Source organism: Typopeltis vanoorti, chromosome 8 (assembly GCF_054136105.1).
Source record: "Typopeltis vanoorti isolate ZY-2024b chromosome 8, IOZ_Tvanoo_1.0, whole genome shotgun sequence".
Taxonomy (NCBI): domain Eukaryota; kingdom Metazoa; phylum Arthropoda; class Arachnida; order Uropygi; family Thelyphonidae; genus Typopeltis; species Typopeltis vanoorti.
Genome location: NC_143556.1, coordinates 57,913,225 through 57,937,640, shown reverse-complemented (window position 1 = coordinate 57,937,640; position 24,416 = coordinate 57,913,225). Strand labels below are relative to the sequence as shown.

The 24,416-nt window shown below is 35.2% G+C and overlaps 1 protein-coding gene across 3 annotated transcripts in view; it reads right to left on the bottom strand.

The window, feature by feature from the left end:
• Nucleotides 1-15,404, bottom strand: part of LOC150104019 (uncharacterized) — a 116,065-nt gene extending 100,661 nt beyond the window's left edge. For 2 of the 3 annotated variants that reach the window (XM_090396982.1, XM_090396980.1), the window contains exon 1: nt 14,472-15,404. The gene's annotated coding sequence lies outside the window, so the exon portion shown is untranslated. The remainder of the gene's footprint in view (nt 1-14,471) is intronic. The other variant, XM_090396981.1, reaches the window with a different exon arrangement.
• Between the last annotated feature and the right edge of the window lie 9,012 nt (nt 15,405-24,416).

Here is a 24,416-nt window from a genome sequence, read left to right as displayed (position 1 = left end):
TGGCTTTGCAGTAGGATTTCAATAGGCTGTGTGAATAGAGAAGTGAGTGAAGCTAACACTTCTGTAAGGTTTTGAAATTTGGTAGGGAGGGCTGTATATGAAGTATATAATTATTATTATTATTCCTGACACCTCCAAAGAGTCCGAAGACTCATCGCGGGAGGACACCTACAACTGTCTCAACCACTACACCGAACCTCTACTACGAATCATCTCCATCAACGCCATCTACTGCCCACCTCCACCACCATCACAACTAGTATTTTTTGTCAGTAAATTGTGTGTCTTCTTAAAAGCTTAGTAGATGGGAAATTTTTGAAGTAGGTGGAGAAAATGAGAGATTTAAGAATAGGAGTAGACAAAGACTTGAAATTTAAGGGGTAACAATACTAAAATTGTGAAAATATCACAACAGATTATGGCAATGAGGAGGAGAACTTTAACAGGTAGATTCAAAAGAGATTATGGTTCCCTTGTATAAGATCTTGATCAGGTCACTTATGGACTATTGTGCACAATTCTGGCCACCTGGTTTTCAAGGGGATGAGGATATCTTAGAGAGGATCTAGAGAAGGTTCATTAAGTCAGTGCATTATAAGTGGTTGTTATCAGATTAATGTGCAGAAGATTTTTCATAGAGTACAGGAAATGGAATGGAGAGTGTGTATGTTCATGGAGTCGCTAGGAGTCGGAAACGACTTGATGGAATATAACACACAACATACAGGAAACAAGGGTAGAACAAGAAGCCATTCCTAAAAGCTGTACAAGTATGAGCAAGGGCATGTGGAGCAGGGTCTTTACATGGAGAACGGTTGGTGAGCAGAATACATTACCTGAAAGTGTAGTGCATGCAGAAACTGTGAATAGGTTTAAGCACAGCTCAATGATCTTTTTTGCATGTGAGTGTAGACCTTCCACAGTGAGTCTTTCGACTTCATGTAGGCGTGATGTTAATAATAATAATAGAAATGATAAACAGAACTTTTCAATCCAGAGCAACAATGGTAAAATATTATTTGAAACTGAAGAAATTAAGTAAAGGTGGGTTGAATACATTTCAGATCTTGTCAGAGATGAGGAGAGAGAGAGATATAATACCAGAGTGTTCAGAATTCTTGAAGATGGTCCTCCAATACTAAAATAAGAAATATTAGGAGCTCTAAAGCAAAGGCATCAGGTCACAATGACATAAGCTCTTAAAAGAAAATGAACTACAAGAGTTCAGTAAACTATTCATCATCATTTATATATATATATATATTATATATATTATATTAGGATATTATATTAGGATATATATATATATTTATATTAGGATATTATATTAGGATATATATATATATTTATATTAGGATATATTAGGATAACCAAGCAATTTTATATACTTGGTTATTTTAGCTCCTAATCCCAAGTATGCAAACAATTAAGTTTGTGCCTGAAACAAAGTTCAAGTCTAAAGATGGTACAACACCTGTGCAACTCATTGTAAAGGTGGGTAAAGCTCTGATCACTATTCTTAGTATTTTCCCATAATGTAAAGCACATCTCACTAGAAGATGTATACTGCAATGCATTATGGGTGGGGTCACTACCCAGACCGGTTTCAACCTTTTTTGAGGTCTCCTCAGTGACCCCACCCATAATGCATTGCAGTATACATCTTCTAGTGAGATGTGCTTTACATTATGGGAAAATACTAAGAATAGTGATCAGAGCTTTACCCACCTTTACAATGAGTTGCACAGGTGTTGTACCATCTTTAGACTTGAACTTTGTTTCAGGCGCAAACTTAATTGTTTGCATACTTGGGATTAGGAGCTAAAATAACCAAGCATATAAAATTGCTTGGTTATCCTAATATACAATATATAATATACCCAAGTTAAAAATTTATTCCCATCAATATCTCCTCCAGAGATTTTTATTAAAGCTTAATACACCTTATTGCAACTTATATATAGGTAAAGTTGATAATGCTCTGTATTACTAAAACCTTGGTATTTAGGGTCTAGCTACTCACTGAGGAGACCTCAAAAAAGGTTGAAACCGGTCTGGGTAGTGACCCCACCCATAATGCATTGCAGTATACATCTTCTAGTGAGATGTGCTTTACATTATGGGAAAATACTAAGAATAGTGATCAGAGCTTTACCCACCTTTACAATGAGTTGCACAGGTGTTGTACCATCTTTAGACTTGAACTTTGTTTCAGGCGCAAACTTAATTGTTTGCATACTTGGGATTAGGAGCTAAAATAACCAAGCATATAAAATTGCTTGGTTATCCTAATATACAATATACCCAAGTTAAAAATTTATTCCCATATATATACATATATATATTCCCATATATATATATATACATATATATATTCCCATATATATATATATATATATATATATATAATATAATTTTGCTGTTGTAATACTACAACACAAAAGTTTTAAGTGATTATTGAAGAATTTTGGGTTCAATCTTTCTTTATGTAGTTTTACAATATACATAAAGAACCATTATTTTCTGAAATTCTCTGAAATTATTTATAAGTTTATATCATAATACTACAGCAGAGATCTATGTCCACCTATGCATGCTTTATCAAAACTTATTGTGGAGATAGTAAAAAAGTTCAGTGCACCTTTGAGCATTTCAAGGAACTGAATTTTAAGACAAAAATCTCAGTACTCCGAACTAAAATGTAGATACAGAGAAACAAGCCAAGCACCCCCCCCACACACACACACATTTCTTTGGTTTTTACTGTTTGGAAGTACAGCCAAAGCAACTAAGACTATGAGGCCAATATATTATGTCTGTTATTGACCTCATAGTCTTGGCCAGTCTGCCTCTTTGTGAGATGAGAAACCCCAGTTTTTAAGAGAAAATCCCTGGCATGTATGTTTATATGAGACCAGAAAGACCTAGGTTTTGAACCTAAGTCTTTCCAGTCAAATGGAAACACACTGATATTGAGTAACCGATAGAGGCTTACAATTCTTTTACTTCTTTGGAGTTCTGTGTGAAGGGTTAGATGAAGTAGTGCAGGAAAGAGAACTGTTGCAGCTTTCTTCATGCAGAGAAAGCCAGTGTGGCTTGAAAAAATGTATAACTACCATGCTACAAAATTCCTCAATGCATGGGAGGGAAAAACTTACAGATCTAGTAATAGCCTAAGGAGGCCTATAAAAACTGTTGAGGGGACATACTGAAAGTTTATAGTTGTGAGTAAAAAAATCATAATTAGTCACTGTCTCAGCCGTTAGAAACAATTAAGACTGTAATTGTTTTTTGAAATTTGTTGAAATGTCTATCCTTTCTAAGGTCAGCACAGGTACTGTGCAGCGATTCCCCATGGACTCAAAGACTCCTCTAGGAGGTCCCTTTTTCATATACACAGCTCATCATACCATGCCTCAAACACAAGCAAATTATCTGCAGGCACCACACTCTTGCAAGGCATTCCAATCATTAACAAGTCTGCATGCAAAAAACCTGCTTCTCACACCCTTGTTCACATCCTCCTTATATAGCTTCCAGGGATGATCTCGTGTTCTTCCCTGACCTCCCATCATTTTATGAAACACAGATTCAACACTGATCCTATAACAATCCCTTACCAACTTGTATGTTTCTATCATATCACCCCCTCTTCCTCCTATCCACTTGACTGTAAATTGCATCTTTTTAACCTTTCCTCATATTCAACATTCCACAGATCAGAAACCACCATAGTCAGTCACCTCTGGACCATTTCCAACACTCGTCCTTTTAAAAACCAGGTGACCAAATCTGTGCACAGTAGTCCATGTGTGGCCTAATCAGAGCCTTATACAATGGCACAAGAATCGCTTTACTCCTATAAGTCAGTTCTTCCACATCATTCCCAGAATTCATAGTGTTGTCCTCACAATTTTGGATATGTGTCTTCATATATCCAAATCCTTATCCACCATCACACAAGATCGCTTAATACCTCTATTTCCAACACCCCACTAAGCATAAATTCTACATCTCATCTTTGTTTCTCAAATTTTAAAACCTTATATTTTGCAACAGTGAAATGGGATCCCCACTCAAGTGTCCATTCACTCAATCCATTCAAGTCTTCTTGTAATGCCACAACCTCTGCTCTACTCTTCATAGTTCGTCCCAGCTTTGCATCATCTGCAAACAACTGAATATTCCCATCCAAATCATCCCCAATTCATTAACATACAGTAATGGCCCTAAACAGATCCCTGAGGCACACCACTAGTGGCTTTCCTCTTCTGGAATATTGCTTCCCCCATACACAACTTGCTGATACCTATTAAATACTAAGTCTCCGATCCAATGCACTAGTCTAATATCCAAACCCATCCACTCTAGTTTGACTATCAATTTATGCGGTAATCTATCAAAAGCCTTGCAAAATCTAAATACAGTATAGTACTGTGTATCCATCTCCTTTGTCCAGTGAAGCTGCCACCTTATTGTAATAAGTAAGAAGATTACTAAAACATCACCTCTCTTTAGCAAATGCATGCTGTCCACCAAAGATAACACCATTGTTTTCAACCCAATTCTGGATCCTGGTTTTCACCAGCCTCTCCAGCAGGTTTTTATTATTTATTTTGTACAACAATTTATTATGCATTATTAACCCAATGATAAGATTAGCATCTGTTCCCATTATTCAAAGGATCAGAAGGTTAAATAAGATAGGTGTGAAATGGATGAATGATTAAGCATGCAATACAGAGAAAAAAGGGCATTATGGATGCAGCATAAGAGAAGTGGTAAACCAATTCCATGAGAATTACAAAGACCAGGCAAGGAGGGCAACTTGTTGGTACGGGTAGCAAAAGTGAGGTATGAGCAGCAGTTAGATAATTAATGAAGCCAAAAAAGAATCCTATGGAGATCTTTTGATATGTAGCCAGCAAAAAAAAAAAAAAAAAGAAAAAAGAATGATTATGGAAATATGACACTGATTGGAGAAAATGGTACAAAGGCAACTATAATACCATTGTGGAAGATATAGTGAGGATACTTAATGAGCAGTTCACAAAAGGCTTTAATTTTTGTGAGTGTGACATCATGGAGAGATTAAGAGAAAGATTAAGAGCAACTGATGATGAGGAAGAAAGACTATAAGTGAGCAAGAGGTATATGGGGAATTGAGCAAACTTGATGTTAATAAGGCTGTGGGACTTATTAATATAACACCATGTATTCTGAGGGAATGTGCCAGGGAGTTGACATCTGCCTTGACATTTTTTTTAATATGAGTCGAGTTTGAAAGGAATGAAAGGAGGGCAAGATTGTGCCGCTTCATAAAGGAGGTAATAGAACTCAGGCATCAAATAATAGGCCTATCTGTGTGTCAGGTGTTGTGGTTAAGTGTTGGAGAAGCTGGTGAGAACTAGGATCCAGAAGTGGGTTAACAACAATGATAATATCTTTGATAGACAGCATGGATTTGCTAAAGAGAGGTCATGTTTTAGAAATTTACTTACTTATTACAATAAGGTGATGGCTTCCTTGGACAGAGAGGGATACACAGTAGTATACTTAGATTTAACATAGATTACTAAAACATGGCATCCCTTTAACAAATCCATGCTATCCATCAAAGATAATACCATTGTTTTCAATCCAATTCTGGATCCTGGTTCTCACAAGCCTCTCCAACAATTTTTTATTATTTATTGTACAGCAATTTATTATGCATTATCAATCCAATGATAAGATTAGCATCTCTTCTCATTATTCCAAGGGTCAGAAGGTTAAATAAGATAGGTGTGAAATGGATGAATGAAAAGATTAAGCATGTAATATAGAGAAAAAAGGTATTATGGAGGCAAGCATAAGAGCAGTGGTAATAACCAATTCCATGAGGATTACAAAGACCAGGCAAGAAGGATGACTTGGTTGGTAAGTGTAGCAAAAGTGAAGAATGAACAGCAGTTAGTTAATGAAGCCAAAAAAAAATCCTAGAGAGTTCTTTCGATATATAGCCAGCAAAAAAAAAAAAAAAATTGATGAGATGACACTGATTGGAGAAAATAGTATAAGGAGAACTACTGCAGAATTTTTTTTGCAGATTACTGCACAATAAGTTGTAGTCAAACTAGAGCATATGAGGTTGAATATTAGATTAGTGCACTGGATTGAAGACTTGCTATTTGATAGGTATCAGCAAGTTGTATCTGGGGGAGCAATATTCAGGAAGAGGAAAATCACTACTGGTGTGCCTCAGGGGTCTGTTTTAGGGCCATTGCTGTTTAACCTGTATGTTAGTGATATTTGTAAAGATTTGGATGGGGATATTCAGTTATTTGCAGATGATGCAAAGTTGGGATGAACTATGAAGAGTACAGAAGATGCTGTGGTCTTACAAGAAGACTTGAATAAATTGAGTGAATTGGCATGAAAATAGGGATGTTGCAAAATGTAAGGTTTTAAAATTTGGGAAACAAAGATGGGATGTAGAATTTATGCTTGGTGGGGATATTGTTGAGGTGGAGGAAATAAAAGATCTTGGGGTGATAGTGGATAAGGATCTGAAATGTAGAGGATACACTGCCAAAATTGTGAGGACAACACAAAAAATTCTGGGAATGATGTGGAGAACACTGACTTGTAGAAATAAGGAGATTCTTGTTCCATTGTATAAGGCTTTGATTAAGCCACACATGGACTTCTGTGCACAGATTTGATCACTTGGTTCTCAAAATGATGAAGAGATGTTGGAAAGGGTCCAGAGCGACTTGCTAAGGTAGTTTGTGATCTCAGGAATGTCGAATATGAGAAAAAGTTGAGAAGATGCAATTTACAGAGTCTAGTGGATAAGAGTGATATGATAGAGATCTACAAGTTAGTAAGGGTTTGTTATAGGATCAATGTTGGAGAGGTTTTACAGCAAATGGTGAGAGATCAGCAGAGAACCAGAGGACATCCCTGGAAGCTGTATAAGGAAGGTGCGAACAGGGGAGTGAGAAGCAGGTTTTTTGCATGCAGACTTTTGAATGATTGGAATGCCTTGCCTGAGTGTGTGGTGTCTGCAGAGAATTTGAGTGTGTTTAAGGTGTGGTATACCGATGAGCTATGTGTATGACAAAAGGACCTCATAGATGAGTCTTGGACTCCATGGGGTCTTGGGATAATAATAATAATATATCAATACCTTCTTTTCACTAAATTTCTTCCCAGTTTGAATTATATCATTCTAACATTCATATAATTTTTCTACAGATGCTCTTTAAGATGATGCTTGTGCAGCTAAGCCATGAAGTTAATGTGTTATTATTGTTTCATGCAACCTCTAAGAACTCATCGCAGGAAGGTATTCCACACCATATAATCCACTGTGTGTAAATTGCATGTAATTCTGATAAGTTCATCTTTTTGCTTGCAGCAGTTGGTCACTTTGTAAAAGAGACCAACTTACTTTCAGATTAAAAGCACATATAAATTCCATTCTTTTCAGACAGAATCAAAACATTTTTTTTGACTAGCAATGTAGGCATAGTATTCTACTTATTAGCAAGCAGCACAGTGGTGGAATTCAATAGGAGGGGAACACCCATTAATAGAAGAAAAAAAAATAATAATAATAATAATATCACTACTTTAATATTTATTTAAATTAAAAAAAAAAGCTGCTTCAAGTTCAAATTGGGAGGGGATATCATTCCATAAGTTGCTACGTGGGAAAAATAATCTGTAACAAATATCTCTTCAAACAATTAAGATTGGGCATCCACAAAAAAAATAGTTATCTTTATCTAAACACTGCAGTGCTAACTGTAACATATGTTCCAAAACATTTGATTATCACACTACTATGCTCAGAAATACAATTGCAATCATGGATATAGTGAAATGGGTTAAATAAAATAAATAATAAATCTGCTAATACTTTTTATTCCCCAAAGGGAGTAGGCAAGACTGTTTAGCAATAACAAACCTTCTGAAGACCTGTTAGCAGCCAAGGATGATAGCAAGTTTAACAGGCGAATATGGCAGCTAAATGTGGAGACCTTTGCCATCACAGATAGCTGGCAAGGCTATCAGTGATTTATATACAGGGTGTTCGGGATAAATTTGACATATTTATAATTAATTATATTTTTCCGTAAGTTACATGTATTAACACACACTTCTCTTCATTTAAAAGTTTGGACCCTTCTTCATTCATATACAAGATGTCAGAAAGGATGGATAGCTGGAACCCACCTGAATCATGGAAGAGAATAACTTGTATCATGATGATTCGTGCCCGCCATCAAAATAAGGATATTACGACTGCTGCCCAATGCTCCCTGAATACAGTAAAAACAATCAGGCATGAACTAGAGACTTGCAATGGTGACTACGAGGATGTAGCAAGAAGAAAGATCCCTAGCAGACGATCTGATTGCGTTCGTACAGCAGAATTCCTCGCAAATCTGCAGGAACAGGTGTTGAAGAACCCTGGCATTGGAATTCGGGCTTTGTTCGTGGAGTTGCTAACTGTAGTCAAGCCCTGGATAACAAGGGTAGCCAATGGTAGGCCGTATGTATGGCAGCAGGATTCGGCCCCTTGCCACACCTCTGGGAAAAGTCAAAAATGGTTGTCTGAAAATTTCTACGACTTCACCAGTCCAAATGTTTGGCCTCCAAACTCCCCAGACCTTAACCCCATGGATTATTTTGTATGGGGCGCAGTTGAAAAAGACACCAATCGCACTTCCAGTAATACAAAAGCCCAGTTAATGGATAAAATTAAAACAGTTTTTGCGGCCCTTCCCAGGGAGACTGTAGCATCAGCTTGTTCGAGGTTCCGAAGCAGAATTGAAGCTGTGATCGATGCTAATGGTGGTTATTTTGAGTAAATCTTGTTGATAGTATTGTAATTAACTCTGCCTGTAATGTTTTTTTGTCAATTCATTAAATTTAATAGATACAAAGAAGATTTTCTTTTTCCTTACGAAACTGTCAAATTTATCCCGAACACCCTGTATAGGGGAAAAAGAGAGAGTTACTCATTGAATAATGCTAAATGGATTAGCATTACTCAATCATTATCCATAAAGATATTAAAATCTATCTTGATGTAATTACTGAAACCTTCACAAGAAACGTTTGCCTCGAATTCCAGCTGTCATCTTTGTAAATGATTAATTGCTGCAGTAAAATAAGACAATTCAGGAATTACTGTTTTTACACAATGTTAATAATAGTTATTGAAAAGGTTTTAAAATTCATTTGGATTTCATGAGCAACTCTTTTTTTTTTTTTCATCATGCAGATTATACCTCTTTCAAATGAAGATGACATAAGTAATTTCATATGGCAGTAGCAGAGTTCAGCAAAATTTTATCTCTTTATATTTCAGGTTTTTCATCTCACAAATGCCCACGATGAGTCCCTGGGCATGTCACATAATAATAATAATAACAAGACAAACCAGCAAGAGAATATACGTGATTGAGAGACTTAACAGATTATCTGGATAAGATTATCTTCTCTATAAGAAACTAATTAGAATAACTTACTTAGCCTAAGATAAAGAAGAAGATGAGATGAGAAGCGATCATTATTATGGCTATATTTAGTTTTGGAATGTGCAGTTCAAGGAATTTTTGGAAACTTCTGATACTTGCAACTTGGCATTTCTCTACCAGAAGAGATGGCTATGTTTTCATTGATGTTGCCAATATATTTATTGCTCTAATCAATTTATTTCAGTTCTATATTTTTAGGTTACATATCTTTGCAATCCATGAAAGAAAACAATTCTAGGTTACAAATAAATCAATGAAAGTTATCATACATGAAGTAATGAATATACTTGCAAAATCTTCAGACATCAAAAAACCTTATTTTTTTGTTAAATTTTTTAAACCTTGAAACTAATTTAATACAGTGCCCATTCCTAAACTCAACATATTAGTAAACCAATGCATTTTGAAATAAGAATGCTTTAGGATAAAATATATTTCATGGCAGTATGAGATTTGAATTACATCATATAAATGAAGCATTTAAAGTAAAAGTCAGAAAGAAATTAAAAAGTTTGAAGAGGACAGGAAGAGAATTAGAACTATGGGAAAAAAGAAAATGTAGTAATAGAAGCAGCACAGAAGACTCTAAATAAGGTAACAAGAAAGAACGATTGTAAATGACTGTCAGAAGAAGCTATTCAAATAATCAGGACAAGAAGAAAATTGAAACTTCAGAGAAACAAAGAAAGGGTTAGACAACAAGTGCAGATTTTCTGAAACAGGTTGTAGAGGATTTGTAAGAAAGATAACATTGAAGAATTTGAAAAGAGAGAATTTGCTGAGGAAACCAATGATAATGAAAAATGAAGTGATATAAGCAATGGGACAGCTGCTAAAAGGAAAATCTTCTGCAGCTGATAGTGTCAGTGGAATTATGGGAACAGTTGGTGATGAAGTAATGAATATACTGACTGAAATTTGTCAACAGGTTTGAAAGAAAATATACTGGCCTATAGATTAGAAAACATCAGTATTTATCCCAATTCAAAAAAAAAAAAAAAAAATCAAAACCTAGACATTGTGAGAATTATAGAACCATTGCTTTAATTTCACATGCAAGTAAAGTTTTGTTGAAAGGAAAATGAGTTTGGGGTGAATAGAGAAATGCCACAAGAGCAGGCAGACTTTAGGAGAGGTAGAGGAACTACAGACCAAATAGCAAACATGAGATGGATTATGGAAAGAACAAGAGAATTTCAGAAAGAAGTATTCATGTGTTTTATTGATTATAAGAAAGCTTTTGAGTGCATGGATCACAACAGACAGTAGATTGTAATGAGATCAATGGAAATACCTGAGTATCTGATTCTCTTGACAAGAGAGCTGTGTTGGACTGGTTGGCCAAGTGGTTAGCGTATCCAGTCTCCAGCCAAAAGGCTGCAGGTTCAAATCCCACCATGAGCATGGATATTTGTAATTGTCTATGAAAATACTAGTGTGGGTGATAGATGGCATTGGTGTAGTTGTGGTTTGTTGTTGGTGGTTGAAACAGAGAGCTGCAGAGTAGGTGCTCTCCCTTGATGAGTCTTTGGACTCCATGGAGATGTCATGTAATAATAATAATAAAGAAAAAACAGTCTTTGAAGAAACATCAATGTTCGAGTGGAAAAAGTGGTGTAGGAGAGGTGTATACTGTCGCCCTATCTTTTTAATATTTATAGTGAATATTTATGAGAATGGCTAACTGAGACAAAGACCCAGCTAGAATTATGATTGGTGGCAGAAAAATAAATAATTTAAGATATGCATATGATACAATTCATATGCATAACAGAAACTAAGGAAGATTGGAGCAGTTGATTCTATTGCTTAAGAGGGAAGCAGCATAGCCCAGCTTAATTTAAACATTAGCAAAACAAAAGTGATGGCTTCTGGCAATTAATGAATTTATAATAGAGAGAAATAAAATAGAGATAATTGAAAATTTTTTTGATTTACTGGGGTGTAGAATCAGAAATGATGGTAAATGTGAAGATGAAATTAAAACAATAAGTCATGGGGGAAAAATCTATGTTGAACCTGACAAAAATTATGAAAGATAGAGGTGTGAGAAAGACCACAAACGTTAGAATTATCAAAGCAATGGAATTTTCAATAGTGATGTATGGATGCGAAAGCTGGATTATTAAGAAGAAAGACAGAAAGCGAACTGGTTTATTTGAATTATGATCATGGAGGAGACTATTTCACAGACTGCAAGAATGACCAATAAGAAGGTTTTGGAGTATAAAGACAGAATGATCACTAAACAGAAGTTGATATACTTTGGACATATTATGCGAGCAGATGAATCATTAGAAAAGGCAGTTATGTTGAAGAAGATTGAGGAAATGAGAAGAAGAGGACTGCAAAACAGTTCGATGGGCAACATTAAAGAGCTTATCAACTTGAACTTACAAATCTTGAAAGAAAGCACAAAGAGGCTGAGAGCCTTTGTTCACATGATTAAGAAGAACGGAAATGAGTGGATGGTAACTACAAAATATTTCTGCAAGTGTGTAATGTAATTTATATAATGTATAATTTTTTTTTTATGTGAAGTTCACTCATGAAAGGTTATAAGCCTACAGTACATTAGTACCATGAGTGGCTAGAAAATTTATATTTTTATTCATTTGTTTTCCATTTATTTTTTTATCATTATTATTTTATTTATTTATTTTTTTTTTAGCATTTTAAAAAATTTTTACAGTCTGAAATCCCTTCTTTAGAGACCAAACATTCTTTTTCAAGTACATTTTTGAAAATTACGGAGACAACTACCGTGTTTGAGTAAAACTTTAGTTTAATATAATTAAACTCATTTAAACTCAATTAAACTAAGTTTTTCTCAAACACGGTAGTTGTCTCCATACTTTTCAAAAATATACTCGGATCACCGTGCAAGCCTAAAAGAAAGGATTCTTTTTCAAGCTACTTCAGGCTTCCAGTAAATGGGAGAAGTGGTTTCACACTGGGAGATGAAATTCATCTACCACCTAAAGGCAATTACAAACATCCCTGTCAACAACAGAATTCAAAACCCATAACGTGTTGGGTGGAGAGTGGATACACTAACCATATGGCCAACCAGGTAAGCAAGGCAAAAATTATAATTATATGCTGTATAATTTATAAATACAGTCATTTTTTAATTAGAATGCATATTGTGTACATAATGTGGAAATTTTTATTATTATTATTACATGACACCTCCAGGGAGTCCAACAACTCATCGAGGTAGGGTACCTGCTCTACAGCTCTGTCTCCACCACTCATCCACAATTACACCAATGCCATCTACCAACAACCACCACTGGTATTTCCACAGACAATCACAAACATCTATGCCCATGGCAGGATTCGAACCCACAGCCTTTTGGCTGGACAGCAGATACGCTAACCACTTGGCCAGCCAGGCTGTCCAAGTGGTTAGCGTATTGTGCATTTATATATTTAATTTTATTTTTGAAATAAAAACTGCAGTTTACACTTGAATGAATTTGGTGTTAAGAGTCTGGAAAATGTGCAACTGAGTGGAGTGAGATTAAAAGTGCAGAATAGGACTAGAACTATTTAGGCAGGATGCAAGTGACCATGTGGAGCAAGTATCAATGAGGGAAGTGAGGTAATATTTCCCTTCAGGCCCCATTAATAAGAGAGAGAAAATAGTCAGAGGGGCAAATATTCAGTTGCCAATGATCTAAAACTAGATAGAGCAATAGTCCATAAAGATGATTTTGAGTCTTGCAGAATGATTTAATAGACTATCAGTATGAGTAAAGGAGAATGGCTATCTGTTAAATATAACAAAGTGTAAGGTTATACATTTTAGGGATGGATGAGAAAATTGCTATGTGCTATACTAGTGCTATACTTTAGGAAATAGCTAGTAGCATTACATGGTTATTGAAGAATAAATTGATATGCAGAGATAAAGAGATTATTATACTTCTTTATAAGGTTCTGTATGCCCATTTGGACTATTGTGCACAGATTTGGTCCTGGAATTCTTGGGATGAAGAAAAGATGGAGAAGATATGGAAGTGAGCAACTAAGATAGTGGCAGGTTTATGGAATATTCCTATGAGGATAGATTGAAGATTTATGGGTAACAGAAATTGGTTCATAGATGGAAAAGGAGGTATACTATAGAGATAAAGGTTTTTATAGTAGATACAAAGGAAAGTTTTCAGCACATGACTGGGGGTAAGGAAATAAAGTAAGAGTGCAATTATCAAGGGCATGAGGTTGGATGTTTTGCTTGGAGGAGGATGAATGACTGGTTGTAGAAAAGGTTATAAGTGCACAGTCAGTAAAATGCTAGTACACACTAGGGTTGGCCAAAGGGCCTAAGAACCACATAGGTCATTTTTCAAATCTTTGTGAGCTGTAATATTTCTAAAAAAAACATACTTTTTAAAATACATACAGATAATTATACTCAGATTATTAGGCTGTTTAATTACGGCTCATAGAAGGCTTAAATTGAGTTAAATTTTTGTTATTAATGCTTTAGTCTTCAACATTACTTTAAATGCCTGTCATGCAGAACAAAATGTTATATGAATGACATTTTATTATCAATTCAAATTTTATTTTATATGTTTTTGTATTATGTGAAAAATATCTGTGTATAATGAATTATTAACTTTTATGACAAACACAACGAAAACCAAAATTGCCTCTTGGGCAACAGTGAACAATCTCAAGGGTTGGATTTGCCAGCCACTAGTGTAAGCTGTTATAAGTTGTATTCCATTTACTGAATAAAGGATTTTATCCAGGCCCAGTTTCATGGTTAGACAGTCTTCAGCAAAAATAACTAAGTAAAGTTTATTTCTCCAAAGCAACACGCATTTTTGATCCGGAATCCCTCAAAAGTGATTCCCCCCCCCCCCCAGCCACGCATGAGATGAGTATATAGAAATAAATACTAGTTAGGATTACGAACATTACCTTTTCTTTAGCATGCCGAAAAAATTCTCCAAACTTAGGACGATCGCGAAATGTGGAAACTAGTTGGTTACCAATTTCTAAAAAGGGTGAGAAAAATCCAAAAACCTAGTCCTAAAAGACCAAACAATGAACGTTTTCAAATTACTTGAGAACTACCATAAGCAGGGTGGTTGTCTTACATCGTGCGGCGAAATTCATTTATAACTCGAAGACACTTACGAACATTCGTGCATATGGTATGATTTTAATATAAATCCTGCTGATGATTTAAAAAAAAAAAAAAACTTTTGTCTTAGTCACCTTGACTTTTCGTGTATGGGATCAATAAAAACTTCTCAATATCGACTTCTTCGCCACATCCAGTTTTTGTAATTGCTAACTCGTAACCAAAGTATAAATAACACAGTGAGCTTCACTTAACGATATGTTACGTTCTTGAAAACGGCATCGTTAAATGAATTATTTTATTAATTTGATAATTTGGACTTTTTCTTTTCTTTTTTTTTTTTTTATTAGAAAGGATGATAGGAATGTGTGAAGGCAGTAAAGATCATGTGGTTTAAACTAAGTGCAGACAGAGACGATCCGATGAGGTACACTGTTTTGCTGCTTCTTAGGAATTGACGTGTTTACATGTAATCCCTTCCCACACTAGCACGTTAAGCTATAGCATTTATCGATGTCACCCCAGACTACACTCGCGTGGCTACATTAGTTTGACCATCTTCAGACTGACAACGATCGTATCTCCACCTCCTTTCTTTATGGAGGAATAATTTTAGCAGCGAAACACATCACAAATTCCAGGTCTCTAATAAAACGTTAAAAATAGGATTATTTACTCATATCTAAACTCAACAGTTTATTTAAGAAGCTGAAAGTATGAAATAATTGTAAACGTTAGCAGAAAATTACACTGATACATATTGTACTGTTTCCTTCAAATTTAACATTTGCAAAAGTTAGTTGGTATATCATTATTAAGTGACACCTCTATGAAGTGTAAACACTTATTCTACGAAAAGGCACACCAAATAAAACTCACTGTCTCGACTACTTAATCCTCCAACTACACAACGCCATCTACCGCCCACTACCACTGATAGTATGTTTTGGCTGTAAGTCTTGTATATTCCCTTGGCCGATTTGTCTGAATACAGTATTCATTTTTTAACAACCAAATGTTGACGCCATCAATCGAATAGTGCCAAAATTTATTCCTTCCGTAACTTCGTCTAGTTGAAAAATAACCCTTGATGATGAGAGGAATTACAGTAAATGATTATTTAAGGACAGTTGTGCCATAAGGTTGGTCGATTGGTAGAGCCTCTGCTACTAATGGCTCAGTTAAGTAAGTTTGAGCGCGGTTAGTAGTTGGAAGGGGCCCAATCGTTCGATGCTGTTGGCACACATTCCCTCGATGAGTCTTTGGACTCCCTGGAGTTGTCAAATAATAATAATAATAATAATGTAAGTCAAAATAACAAGAAAACACAAGGATGACAATAGATAAGGTAATAGACTTTAATGGCCAGATACAGTATTTCCACCTAAAGCAGTCATCATCAGTGGCATATAGGCTAGTAAAATGCATAGTACAACAACGAACAGTTAATTATTTAACACAGAGAGAGAGCCGCGTGGTTTAAATTGAACAACTCAAGGGGGTAATCAGAAAACGTGTTAGATAATTCACAAACATATTGAAATTGGAGAAAATTCATTATATAACAACTACATGTGCCACAATGAAGCTAGTGAGCGCAACATATAGTCTCTCTTGGCTAAGAAACCATGCAATGTCCTGTTTTCCACACGTGAGGCTCTCATAGAACGCTAGCGAGTATTGCAGCCATAAACGTATACATTCCCTAGTTGGAGATCCCTTGGTAATAGATGATTCCAGCACTTTGTGAAACGCCATCCTACATATGGGAAACCAAAATCTGAAACACCGCTTGTCATTTTCGACTCTTTAGAAACGTCTTCAGTGCTTGACATTCTCCTCGTACTCTTCCTAATCTAGATAAACTTCAAGAACATGCCAAACACACTGTGAGCATCAGTGGTCCCTTCATTACAGAATGCATCGGTAGTGCAGTTCCGCATGCTGAACAGCAGATAGTGAAATCAATTTTGGTCCCAACAATGCATCAGAAGGCTTCCCAGCATGATAGTAGTAAATAATCTTATTGTGCCAAATCCTACCACATACAGGAAATCCAAATAAAGTGGCATGTAGAGAGAGAGAGAGAGAGAGAGAGAGAGAATTATGGGCATATAGGGTCAGGAGATTAGGTGTGCTCTGTGAAAATATGTCTACAATTTTCATTCCTATCCTCCCTCAGACGATGACCATATCGATTAATTAAATATTATTCATTACCTACTATGAAAACATCACCAAAACTAAAAAAAAAAGAGAAAAAAATACGCGCTCATATCTAATTCCTTAACCTTCGCCGCCTTACCACACACAAACTACGTGCACTACCAGTTACAGACATCTAAGTACGCGTTTTATTTCTCACAGAGCCTAAATTAATAACATCAACAACTACTTTTCACACGAGCTATCCAAACGACATTCTCCGAGAATTCTTGAATCACGAAGAGACAGTACTTGTGTATTCATCCGTTGATCTGACAGCTCGTCAGAGAATGACAAATCTAGAATCTCCGAGTTTGATATGCTCTTCAACAAGATTTTCTCAAGTTTATCACAGTAGAAGTTCTGATACTCTGCTACTCTTTCATGTTTCACATCCGGATGGCATATAGTAACATCCCAAAAGATATAGATAAGCTCTGCCATTCCTAGAGGTCATTCATAAACGACCAAGGCCAATCAACTTCCACTATGCAAAAGGACAGCTTATTACATCCCCCATCTGATATTTTACCAGAAACACATCATAATATCTATAAGGTTGGATAGTTAGTGGTCAAATAAAACGATTTCAAGATCTTCCGTAAGCAATGTCTTTAAACTTATATCCTTGCAATTCTGCAATGTCATGAAAACAACTTAATGTACGTCAATGCTACCAAAACAATAAGAAAGCCTCACTTCACTTCCTCGAAACCGCGGTAATAATAAAATCTCTACTGAAGATCATGTTTCTCTTCTTGATGTAACTTACACATCTAGCCTTTCCTTTCACAAAGATATTACACACACAGTCTTTGCAGCTTAGAAATGGCGTTTTGTATTATTATTATATTAATAATAAATGTTAAAATTAGAAATTACAAACCTATTTTTAAACTGAGTATCCCAGTCGTTATAGACGAATCGTTTTAGTCGGAAAGACCTGGGTTCGATTCCCGTCAGTGAAGGGAGAAGCATTTATCTGGACTCTTTCGACGAAAGTTGAGTCAGACGGAAGTACGAGGGTCGTATGAAAATTCTCGGCCTCGAACATAGATGGCAACACTATCGGCAAGATTTTCTTCTGCTAAGATGGCACATCTGTCATAAGCATCCGTGTGAAATTGCAAGTAATTCTATCGAGTAGTTTATTTTATACAGCTGTCTGTAGCAAAGGTATTGTCTATATCCCTTGAAATGGATAAAACTGAGAATCGTGCGATTATAAAATTCTTTGTAAAAGAAGGTTTAACTCCAAAAGAAATTCATTTGAAGTTCATAAAAGTTTATGGGCACTTTTCTCCTTCGTTTTCGACAAATAAGAAATGGTCTGCCGAATTTAAACGTGACCGTACCAGCCTTGAAGATGATCCATGTGAAGGATGTCCAAAAATTGTAACAACCCCAGAAATCATTGATCAAGTGCACGATATGGTATTGGATGACTGGCGAATCGAAGTGCGTGAAATTGCTGATACTATAGGCATTTCAAAAGAACGTGTAGAATACATTTTGCACGGATAATTGAAAATGAAAAAGCTTTGCGCTAGGTGGGTGCCGCTCTTGCTCACAGCTGATCAAAAACGCACTAGGATGAAAATTCCTGAACAGTGCTAAGAGCGTTTTAACAAAAATAAAACTGATAATTTTGTGCGTCGATTTAACACTATGGACTTGGATTCACCATTACACACCAGAATCCAAACAGCAGTCAAAACAGTAGACAGAAGCCGGTTGTACAGCACCAAACAAGACAAAGTCGGTTCCATTCAGCAGGAAAGGTCATGGCATCAGTGTTTTGGGATGCTAAAGACATTTTTTTTATTAATTATCCTGAAAAGGGTAAAACAATAACAAGGAAATATTATGTCGATCTTTTAACCAGACTAGACAAAAAAATTCGTGAGAAAAGGCTCAGTTTGCAGAATCAAAAAATCACCTTTCATCAGGACAATGCACCTGCTCACAAAGGTGTTTTGGCAGTGGGAAAATTAAGGGATCTGCACTATGAATTGTTGGAACATCCACCCTATTTACCCAGGTTTGGCTCCCTCAGACTTCTGTCTCTTCTCAAAATTAAAACTTTTCCTCGCTGGTCAGCGTTTTTCTTCGAATCAAGAAGTGATTGCAGCTGTAGAGGAATATTTTGCAGATCTTACTGAGAACCACTATACTGACGGGATAATGGCGCTGACGCATAGCTGGAATAGATGGATTGGTCTTAAAGGAGATTATGTTTAAAAATAAAAATAATTTTGAACTTATAAATTCTTTTTTCATTGTTAGGCCGAGAACTTTTCAGACCACCTCGTAGTTGTTGTTTTTTTCCACCTTGAAACTCGGATGTTTAGGCCCCCAGAACAGGCAAACCCGTCCCGTGAACACTCGCATCTACAGATATAGGACACCGGGAGGCATAGGGCCAATCAACGTATCCTCCAGACGGTTATGAATGTAAGAATAAGAAACCTCGCCACCGTAAAAAGGTAGAAGAGCAGGGGATTAAGAAAGAAAGAAAATTATTACTATTTCACCGGCACCTCGATGGAGTCCGAAGACTCATCGCAAATAATTAACATGGTATTTTATTTTTCTTACAAGGATCACATCTTCTCGCCAGTTGGAAATCGGATTCGCAAATTAAAAAAACAAAACAAAAAACTTCCAATGCCTTTACTCCAAAAGGGATTAAACGGATCTCCATGGACAACGAATATTTATCCTTAGTTTCAGTTACTCAGCTTATAGTTTGGAGTGATTTTGAAAGCCTCAGGTTGAAAGAACAGCAGAGAACTACTACCATCTCATGATCCTAAACCCTAACTCGCATTTTTGTCTAAAATTGTGTAAGTTCTATGGTCGCGTTTTGTTGTTTAGTAATCAAAACCCAATTTTCCGGGGTGTGGGGGGGTCTGCTTGTCTTCTTCAAACGTGGACTAATTAGAGAACCGTCTGGTTATGAAAGTAGCTTAGAAAAGTTCTCGTTGGCGACCAGATAATCCAATCATTAACGATCTTTCATGAAATCAAAGCTATGGACTGACCCTTAGAAATCAAATCCATTTTGATATAAAGTTTATTTTATTTTTTCAATGATTAATTCTGGGCTGCACTATATAACCTCAAAAAAAGTAATAAAATAAAAGAAAAAAGAATTAACAGCCAGATTCATTGGCTCTTTTGGCCAGAGTACAATTAATTTTCTTTTGCATTTATCTAACATTTAAATACATTAATATTTTCTTCAAACGAAATCCTTCCTTATCAAACATATTTAATAATCTTGTACTTATTTTTCGACAAGAATACTCTGTGTAAATCAGCTATCTCGAAGTTTCCAACAGCCACTAATTTTTGTATAGTAGCTCTTCCGGTCGCTTTATTTGCTCGTGCTATTATAATATTCCTGGAATAAAGTAGGCAGAAAGTAGAGTATGTACCTCAGAAAGCAAAGTCCTATCAGTTGTATTTATAAATTACAATACGACGTATCTAAGTCGGTAACAGTAAAACCTTTGGGTTATTTAAATTAAGGGGATATTAACGTAGTTGAAATCCAGTCTGTTAAGTGAGGAACCATTATAATAAGCATTTCAAATGGAGATGAATTAGCTGCTATCATAAGAAAGAGTTAGACTTTTCCCACTGCATCACAAATAAAATCGCCAGAGAACACACACGCGCACAAGCACACGCACGCACGCGCACGCACACACGCGCACACACACACACACACACACACACACACACACACACACACACACACACACATGTAATAGACGGAAGGTATAGCACACTATACATAGAATTAACTACCCTGCAATAGCATTAATTTGGTTTTATGACGAAACGTTACTTAGCTGCAACAAGACATTTGCTAGTTTATTTGTTATGTTAAAAAGGAGTACAGTACAGTGTATTGTAAATCATATTATTTGTTAATATTTTCATAATTTAAAAAAAAAGAAAAAGAAGGGGGATTATTATGGTTAAAACCAACTTTAAGGAAGAGATAACGAGAACCACAATTATTTCAACAAAATATTCCATTTGTAATTATTAAATATGAGACCAGAAAACCACAGGTCACTGGCCATTCAAATGCATTATGTTAAGTTAAATATCTGTACATTACATAAACCAGGTTATTTGGAGCAACGCGAAACATACAAACCAATTTACATGGATTTAAATTTGAAAGATTAATATTTTAAGCTTTGTATTTTAGGCTACTTTAGTGAAATATGGAAAAGATTTTAATACATTACTTTTTATATGCAAAAAATGAATTCCGTTTGCGATCTGAGCCGTGTAGATCTTAACAAGAGATTCTGGCAGTTTTTGCTGTGTTCTGATGAGGGTATACAAAGTGGCATCTGCAAGCTTTGCTACAAAACAATAGCTGAAAAAGAGAAAAACTGTCACTTCTTTTACTTTAATTTAATTTAATAATAACCGTAATCATTTCTTTTACTCCTTATATTTCCAAAGAAAGCAGGATCTTTTATTCTTATTTTTTATTTTGATTTAAAGATCGGTTTGAAAGCAGCCAGTCACCTTCCTTAACCATCACTAATAGGTAGTCCAATTTTTTTTATTTTTAAAATCAATGATTTAATAATAATCAGGGAATATAGTACATCAGACAACTGCAACCATCTCATCGCCTGCTGTTCGAGCACTGTATATTATTTTCAGGAATAACGTGAGCTTTATGATCGGAAAGGAACACCCTACTTGCTGGTGCCAAATATCCCCACAAAGATAGATTAATTCTGAAATCAGCTGAACAAGGATTCTAAAAAAGAATTCTTCTAGTTAGTTGACTAGAGAATTAAATCTTAAACGCTCCTTCTTGTGCAAAATGCAGACCTACCATCATGGAAATTACTACCCATCTATGCAGTTTATTTTTTATGCAGAAAAGTTGAAAATATAAAATGTTATAGGGGAAAGTATACTAATTAACTAAATAATTAAAACTGTGGTTAATCCCAACTATTATTCAAGTTTTCAGAGCATTGTTGAATAGAGTCCATAAGTACATTTATCACACGAGTAGATAATCAAGGCCCATAGACAGTGTGCATGCATGTCAGTGGAGGGGAGGAAGTAATATAAATAAAACATAAAACTCTTGACCAATTAATAATAAAAGACCATAATTTATGCAATAAAAATAATTAAACACAGGTACCCGTATAATATTCTGTGGAAATAGCATTTCTTTCTAGAGCGCTAAAGGCTCTAAGAAAGACCATTATAGGTTTCAGTTGGAACTTTTTCTAGGCCTTCTTTCATTCCTTCTCGAGTTAGTTTATGCTTTTCACTGGCAAACAGGTTTTTTCCCCCTGTAATACGTGAAGTTTTATCCCTGAATCTCAAGAAATCGACTACAGAACTCACTCTATTACACACATTAATATGAGTTTTAAAGTATAGGGAAAATAGTAGCAATTGTTTTCTTTATTTTCCACCTGAAAGATGGAAGTGACTGACCATATTTCTTCGAAACGTTCATTAGGGATAAAGGTGATCCACCTATTCACTTTGGGATTTATTTATTTATATCTAAACTAGCATGAAAGTTACATAGATAGAGTTGAAACAAATTCTAAGTTTGCAAAAAAAAAAGAAAAAAAAGCCACTATAAGGAGCTCAATAAAGATAAGATGAAGCATCAGAAGTGTCTTTTGACAAATTCTGTTCAACATGCATACATTAATAGATGAGGATGAATAGCTATCTACTTCAGCCATGAGATAAAGATATCAGGCTGTCTGCTTCAGATGGGATTAGTTACTGTTTAGATTACTTTAAAGCAACTCAGGCTAAGAAAATAACGTATTATATCTATAAATTGGGCATATTAACTCGAAATTTTATGTTTCCGGTATGAAAGTATGAAACTTGATATTCCAGAGGAAAAATTTAACATCTCTGTGTGACACTAGTCAATTGGCCAATGTTATGACTAGTCTGCGACCATCATCCTGCTTGCTGAAGCCCTGAAATAAATGGTTTCAAAAAAGTTCCATGTTTGGTCTGTTAAGCAATTTTCTGGATTATCTAATTGTTAATCATTCCAACCGCGATACTAAGTGTGCGTTAGATTTGCCACCATTTATGAATGGGATTCACATTTAAAAAATGAGATCATTATTTTCTATATTTAATTTTTTTTTTCATAACTCTTCGAATAATTGGAATAAACCAGATGATTTCATATCTCCTCAGCTGGCAACAACTATGCTTTGACTGCAAAGATCTTTTCATCTGAATATGAGTGATCTCTCTCATTCGGAGTAGTAGGGTTTCTTTCCCCGGCAACTGGTTTTTCATCCGTCAAGACAGACAAACTGGAAAAACATATTACACATATAATTGATAGCCATAACAGACTATGAAGATAGGATTAACCGCTCTGTCAGGGTATTAATTGGGTTTCTGTCAAACTAAGTTACTTGGACATGACAGACCACGAAACGCAACATGTGAAGGAAAAATTATAGATAACTGTATACAGAAAAGAAAATTTGACAAATATGGATTAATAACTGTGTTGGATTAAAAGTTAGATTAACAATTCTGTTACCAGAGGGGTAACATTGAATTTTAAGGCATAACATCTTAAGTTTGGATGCAATGTAAGTAATGTGCATTTTGAGATATCTTATTGCTTTTCATTGATCTATGTTTTTGCGCAAATACAGTACTTCAAATATCACGTAAATGTTTTGCTTAAGAATTAAAGCTACTATAAACACAAGTTTTACAGTCAACCCTTGAACTCACTCCATGTTATTATGCAAAAAATGACAGAGAATCGAATCTCATTAATTGGTTATAATTTCTAAATGAACTTTTGTTATGATTTTTAAAAGATCATAAAGTTCAAAAACTGCTGTATTGAATTTTCATGAGTATTGTGTTCAAACCATACTTGCTATTATTTAGCCTAACTACTGGTAGTATCGTTTCCTTTTCCTGGAATTATTCAAAGAAATCATTATATTTTATGGACGATTACAAAGACTTTTTTTTTGTGGATAGAACAACTAGTAAGTGTTACTGGGAATATTTACAGTATTCCTAGTAACACTTGCATAAATCTGCCTATGGAGCACTGAGATTTGCTGCGAATCCTTCGTGAGGGGAGGAGAGGTCACATGTAAATCAAAACACCTCTATAAATTGCTGCAAACTATAAAAATAGTGTGTTATTAAAGAATTCAAGACGCACATATTTTGAAGCAAAGTATTGTTTTAGTTATAAATAGACAAAAATTAAAACATTAGTTGTACAGTAATCTTTACTTGCCTTGCATTGTTTGAATATATGTAAATACGAAGAATCCTTATAGAAATATAAGTATAGTGTAGTGTAGTGTAGATTATATCTATTTAGTTCACAAATTTGGAAGGTTATAAAGTTTCTTAATAAAGTTTCTTGAATCTTCAAAGGTAATGTTAATTCTAGATTATTGAGGCAATATTCCTCAGAATTTTAAGAGCAGAATCCTAATCTTTTGTAGCCTTTTTTCTAAAGGTCATTTTCTTCGGATATTGGTTAC